Source organism: Lampris incognitus, chromosome 17 (genome assembly GCF_029633865.1).
Source record: "Lampris incognitus isolate fLamInc1 chromosome 17, fLamInc1.hap2, whole genome shotgun sequence".
Classification (NCBI taxonomy): domain Eukaryota; kingdom Metazoa; phylum Chordata; class Actinopteri; order Lampriformes; family Lampridae; genus Lampris; species Lampris incognitus.
This window is the reverse complement of record NC_079227.1, coordinates 6695457-6701911: the sequence shown is the minus strand read 5'-3', so window position 1 is coordinate 6701911 and position 6455 is coordinate 6695457. Positions and strand designations below refer to the sequence as shown.

General features: G+C 49.2%; 1 pseudogene; it reads right to left on the bottom strand.

Moving 5' to 3' along the window:
• Positions 1–1813: 1813 nt before the first annotated feature.
• LOC130127780 (transmembrane protein 100-like) lies at positions 1814–5268 on the bottom strand (annotated as a pseudogene).
• Between the last annotated feature and the right edge of the window lie 1187 nt (positions 5269–6455).

The window sequence follows — 6455 nt, the reverse complement described above, 5'->3', positions numbered from 1 at the left end:
GTGGCCTATATTTGTTTTGTGATATTTGGACCATATTCACCATTTACCACACGGGCCACTTCAGGGTCACATCCAGACTACATGGTGCCGAGAGCACCACATCTTTGCCAAAAAAGGGCCCACATTTGATTCGGCATATTTGGGCCATATTTGCTATTATACATGTGGGCCACGTCAGGCTCACATCCATTTTGTCAGGGTCAGAAGAAGACCATCAGTGCAACATCACTGCCTGAAGTGGCCCACATCCGGATGCTATCTGGGTCGCTGTAAGAAATACATTCAGAGACATATTAGCTACTCTGTTGGGCTGACACAAGATGCTGGTGTTATGTGCTCAGTTGGATGACATTCAGTATTTCACAAGGATAATGTACACAGCTCAGTGTGTATATCATCATGGAGGGATGGGTCTGGATCATCCAGAGGTTGATCACACACACACACACACACACACACACACACACACACACACACACACACACACACACACACACACACACACACACACACCCCATCGAAAGTTCTTGTTCTGAGGTCTTAATGTACCAGCACCACCTTGGATTTCAACAGTGATTTCTGTATAAGACAAATGCAGATCACGATCTAGGCCCAAAGACACTTTATCAAACCAATATCAAACCGACATCCGATGGGGTAAAGGTGGCTACAGCTGACAGGGTTGAAACTGATGCTGTGGTGGAGAATCCCAACCCTGTGTTTCAAAACCTGGCCTGCATACATCACACAGATGAAGCCATCGTAGAGCGACCCGCTCCCTGGAAAACTCAGGAGGTCTTTTGCCTTTTTTTTGGAGGTGGAAGATAAAGTTCGACTCTCTTTTCAGACATCAGAACGTTTGAGAACTCGTCTCCCAAACTGGCTCGTTGAGAGACACTAAAATTTAATGTAAAAACACCAATTTTTCCACTTCAACAAAGAATTGTGGTATATGGGGTTACTGCAGCATACATCCAAAGATGATTTCACCGAGGTCGACCTCGGCGATGGCTACCAGGACGCAAGACGTCACAAAGCTACCGTCCAACCACCAGGAATGTCCCTGGTTGGGTCTTAATGGGATTTTTTTTTAGTCCAGGATTCGGTTCAAATTGCCTCCAGGGAAGAGTTTTACAGAAGGTCCATTTTTCCCACCATCTAGAACCTTCCCTGCAGAACAGGCAGAGGAAAGATGGGCACGGGCGTCCGGGTGGCGTGGCGGCCTATTCCTTTGCCTACCAACACGGAGACCTCCTGCTTGGTCGGGCGTCCCTACAGACACAATTGGCCGTGTCTGCAGGTGGGAAGCCAGATGTGGGTATGTGTCCTGGTCGCTGCATTAGCGCCTCCTCTGGTCGGTCGGGGCGCCAATTTAGAGGGGGAGGGGGGACTGGGGGGAATAGCGTGATCCTCCCACGTGCTACGTCCTCCTGGCGAAACTCCTCACTGTCAGGTGAAAAGAAGTGGCTGGTGACTCCACATGAATCGGAGGAGGCATGTGGTAGTCTGCAGCCCTCCCCGGATCGGCAGAGGGGGTGGAGCAGCGACCAGGACGACTCGGAAGAGTGGGGTAAATGGCCAAGTACAATTTGGGGGGGGGACGACTCGGAAGAGTGGGGTAAATGGCCAAGTACAATTTGGGGGGGGGTCCAAAAAAGAAAAAAGGTGGGCTGAAGAGACGGACTGACTTCTCTGTAAGAGGATGAAGAGTGAGGAGGAGGAGGAGGAGGATGGAGTTCTGATACACATTGGAGGTCCAGACCCTGTAAGAGAGCGATGGAGACTCACTTTGTTATTATGACTCCATCCTGTTCTGGGACGTCTGGAGAAAATGACCTCCTCGTTAATCATCCATCACACCACTACTCAGTCCTTAACAAGCCCACGTCCTTCTGTCCTTCTGCGGGTACCAATTCTTCATAACTCACAGACTGCTGATGTGGAAGGACGTGAACTGGACGCGGCGGGTCCAGGCCACAGCAGGGGATGTCTGCAGTCGATGTGGTGCAACTAGAGAAGATGCAAAGAGGCGGTGTGTTGTCTTCAAAGTGGCTGTACCAGCCGTTGGACTGCTACCCTAATGTTATATTTTTGCATTAAACAACACAACTTAACACACACACACACAAACACACTTAGGGTTGGGTAGTGTCAATTTTTTCATATTAACAGGTCATATTACTGTCATTTAAATGTCACGGCTTGGAATCGTGATTTGTCCACCGCGTGGGATGACACCGTTTTCTCGGCTGTATATGTTGCTACTGTGCCAGGACACGTTTTCCATCACACTGTCCCATCTGTATCCAGCTGTTCAGGTCCAACCGGAAATTCACACAGAAAATACAACTGCAATTCTCTGAGCAACTGGGAAGGCGCCAACTGTTGTAAAATGTGAACAGACCAACAGGCAGCCTGTAATATACTGAACAGATGCGGCGCAGAAATGTTACGGTAGTGGATTCTGTTGTCCATATTACCGCCCAACTTTACACACGTGTTTTCCTGTCTTTGTGGAGACCCCTCATTGACTACAGTCATTCCCTGACCCTGACCCTGACCTTAACCTAATCCTAATTCTAACCCTAATCCTAAAACCTAAATCCTAACCCTAAAACCCGAGCCCTAACCCTAAAACCAGAGTCCTAACCGTAAAACCCGAGTCCTATCCCTAAAACCCGAGTCCTAACCGTAAAACCCGAGTCTTATCCCTAAAACCCGAGACCTAACCCTAAAACCCGAGTCCTAACCCTAAAACACACCTTAAAGAAGTGAGGACCGGACAAAATATCGTCACTTCGCTAAAATGTTAAAAATACTCTGATGGTTTAAAAAAAAAACAAATTAGTCCTCACAAATAAGGCTGAACAAGAATACACAAACACAAAAGCGTGTTGGGCATTTCCATTTTCCTTCTGGCTCTCATGCAGGTTTCCTTTGAGAAAAGTTGACGCAGATGTTTTGGCTGCTCGTAAATCAGCCTCATATAAACCACAGTCACTAAGCACATTAAACCCCTGCAGATGCGCAACACCTGGACGTCCTCCATGTTCAGCCAATCACACTGGTGGCGCTCATGTAACTTGCCACCTGTTTCAATTTCTAACTCACCCTGGAGATAAATGGTTTATTCCAATACCCTGGACCAGTGGACCAGCAACAATGAAATACCACCCAGTTTTAAACGGTGAAAGGATCTCCTTAAACACTGCTACGGTTCAGTGGATAAAGGATGTATGTCTTCGCCAGGGAAGTATCTTTAAAGGAGAAGTTTGCTTCCTGGGGTTTTTACTACGTGTCCTACTTACATCGAGTCAGACAAACTCATGGATTCCTTTTTTACGTCTGTTTATGCAGTTTGAAGGTAGTGAAACGATCACGGATGACTCGACTCGCTAGCCCTTGGCTAACGGGTCGGACCCTTTAGTCAACTGGTTAACGTAGTCTCCCGTGGTGCGGGAGATCCAGGTTCGGGTCCTGACTGCGGCGGTTCCCGGGCTGCCCCCCCCCCCCGAATTTGCTACATTGGTGTCAGAAGTGGGATGGTGAGACCGTGAGGCCATCGGAAGCGCGTGCGCCCAGAGGCATCGCGTGGGGACGCGCTCTCCGAAGGAGGTGGGTAGTGTAACGACCACGGATGAATAGACTCGCTAGCTAACGGGTCGGACCCTTTAGTCGACTGGTTAACGTAGTCGCCCATGGTGCGGGAGATCCAGGTTCGCGTCCTGACTGCGGCGGTTCCCGGGCTGCCCCCCGAATTCGCTACAGTGCGTTGAGCGGTGAGTAAGCCTAGCTTGGCTCAAGTGCAGGATGTCTACAGGGATCATTAGCAACTCCTCTGACAAGAAAGGAAATAAACCTTCAAACTTTACCAAAGATGCCTGGCTGGTCTAACAAAACTAAACACTAATTGAAATATTTATAAAGTTGCCAATTTCACTATTAACAAATAAATTATGTCAAACTTCATTAACACTTCCTTGTCCTGGCCGGGGGTGAGACTGAACTATGATGTAATATGTTGGATTTTAATTGCACTTGTAAAAACATGTGTTAAGAAAAAGGTTAACAGTAGGCCAACGGTCGGCTTCGGTGAAGGGGTATTTCCCTTTTTTTGTAGAGAAGCTGCTAATGATCCCTGTAGTCCTCCAGCAGTTGAGTTAAGCTAGGCTAATCTCATCGTTCAACGGACCTTCCAAACTGCATGCACAGGTATGGAACAGGTATCCGTGAGTTTTGTTATACTCGAAGTAAGGAAACAGTAAAAACCCGTCAACCAAACCATCCCGTTAAGACACGTGGCACAGCTGTGATAAAAATATATATTTCAGACATCCACTTTTATTTTGAAAGCCTGTGTTCCCTTCGTCCTCACTGCTTACAGAAAGATTCTTCTTTTCTGTATTCGTCTGTCATTGTGTGAGTCCATCCATCCATTTGTGCACACCTCCCATCCCGCTCAGAGGTGACCCTCCATTCCAATTTAATCATCCAACCTCTCCTCCTTCAGGAGTCAGTTGGAAGCATCCGTGTGTTCCCCTAAATGCCCTTCGCTGCCACCGTCTCACCACGCCTCCCTCACAAAGTCCCCTGCTCGGAACAAAAAATAGTCCCCTCCTTTTTCTTCCTCCTTCGCAGCCGGTGGGCCCGCCAGCACAGGGCGGCCACGAGGAGCATCAGCACGCCCACGCAGAGCAGCGCCACCGACACCACCTTGGTCTGGGGCAGCGTGTTAAAGGTGAAGGTCACGCCGGTGCCCGCCACGCCAATCACCAGGGAGATGACGCCAAACGGGAACACGCAGCGGTACCACGACTTCTCCGTGCCGCCAGTGGCCTGGGCTAGTCGCTCCAGGGTACGGAGGGTCTCCGGGGGGTTGGCTGTGTTGCTTCCACCATCTCCCCCCAGTCCTCCTCCTCCTCCACCACCATTACACTGGCCTCCTTCCCCGCCTCCCGCAGAGCCATTCAAATTCCGGTTTTGGTTGTCCGAGTCCATGGCTAACGCGTTGCTCTCGCAGCCGTTGCCGCCGTCCAGCTCTGGGTGCAGCACCGAGGTGGGGGGGCTGGCGGCCTGAGGAGCAGCCCATCTCTGAGCAGGAGGAGGAGGAGGAGGAGACGAGAGGCGGCTGGGAGTCGATGGTGCCGTCAACAGGTTTGTATTGTCGGAGACTCTGGGGAGAAGTCGGTAAAGCTGCTACCGACGCCGTAACCGCTGCTGAGCGCTCTGGTGGTGTTGTTGCTTATGCTGATGACGTCACAGCGTCTGATCTGTAGGGCAGTCAACATGCAGAGAGAGGGGGGGAGGGAGAGGTTCTAAAGTTTAAGTACCAATGAAACATTTCTTCTTTGAGAAAATCTTGAAATATTTGAACTCTGTACACAAAACCTAATGTCCTGTCCATCATCGAAGTCACACAGTAACAACCCGAGTGTCAATTTAACTCCAAATGGATCCTTTCGGGTCCATTTGTACACACTCAGAGTTAAATTAACACTCAGAAAGTTAAACTAACACTCGTGATTTTACTGTGCAGAAACACACCAACACTGCGACCTCCGTCGTGTAATAAGCACACGTGTTCCGCTTTATCACAGAAGCGCCTCGTGGAAATGATCTGCTCACTTACTGTGCAGTTTGTTTCGGTTCGTCTTATTTGATTTCTGTTTTATTTATGTCCACATCTATACTTTGGGCAATATGTGCACATGGACGCCATGCCAGGAGAGCTCACCGAGCTGGACTGAAAACAAGCCGAAAGAGAAAAAAGACATAGAAACGGTAGAGAGAGAGAATCTTTTAAGGAATTCTAATAGCCGTCATACATGTAAACTCCTCCCAAATCCAGAAAAGCTCCTGATAATTCTGCGAGAGGAACCTGGTTCAGCACATCTTTCATCTAAAGCTAATGGAGAACCTGAACATACGTCATTTGGTAATGAACTAATTATTCTGCGCCCCAACTTTATCGTTTTGTTCCATCTTCCATAAAACCAAACTTCTTACGCTACGTTCAGACCAAAGGCGGCGAGAGAGTTGGCACCGCTTTGTTCGCCCGTGTTTAGCCGCCAGCTCCGCCACGTGTGTTCGAACAGAACGCGAATTCGCTGTGTTGACGTCACAACAAGCAGTCTAGTTACACCGACGCTGTTATCAAGGTTGCTAGACCACACACAACAAATACCACACACGAGCAGTTTGTGTTTACTTGTGATCATCATGGATGAGCGACAGAGATCAGTTGCGGCGGCTCTGCTTTATATCAACTTGCGCCGCCAAAACCGGCGTCAGCCTTCGGTTTGGGTTCATAGCATAAACCGGAGACGTGCCCAGCTTGGCGAATTTCACCGGCTCGTTCAGGAGTTGCGTTTGGACGGCGGCTGAAAAGAATTCTGGGTAGGGGGCGTGTCTTCTTCCCCAACACGAAGGCGGGTTCTAACCCAACTTGAAGGTGA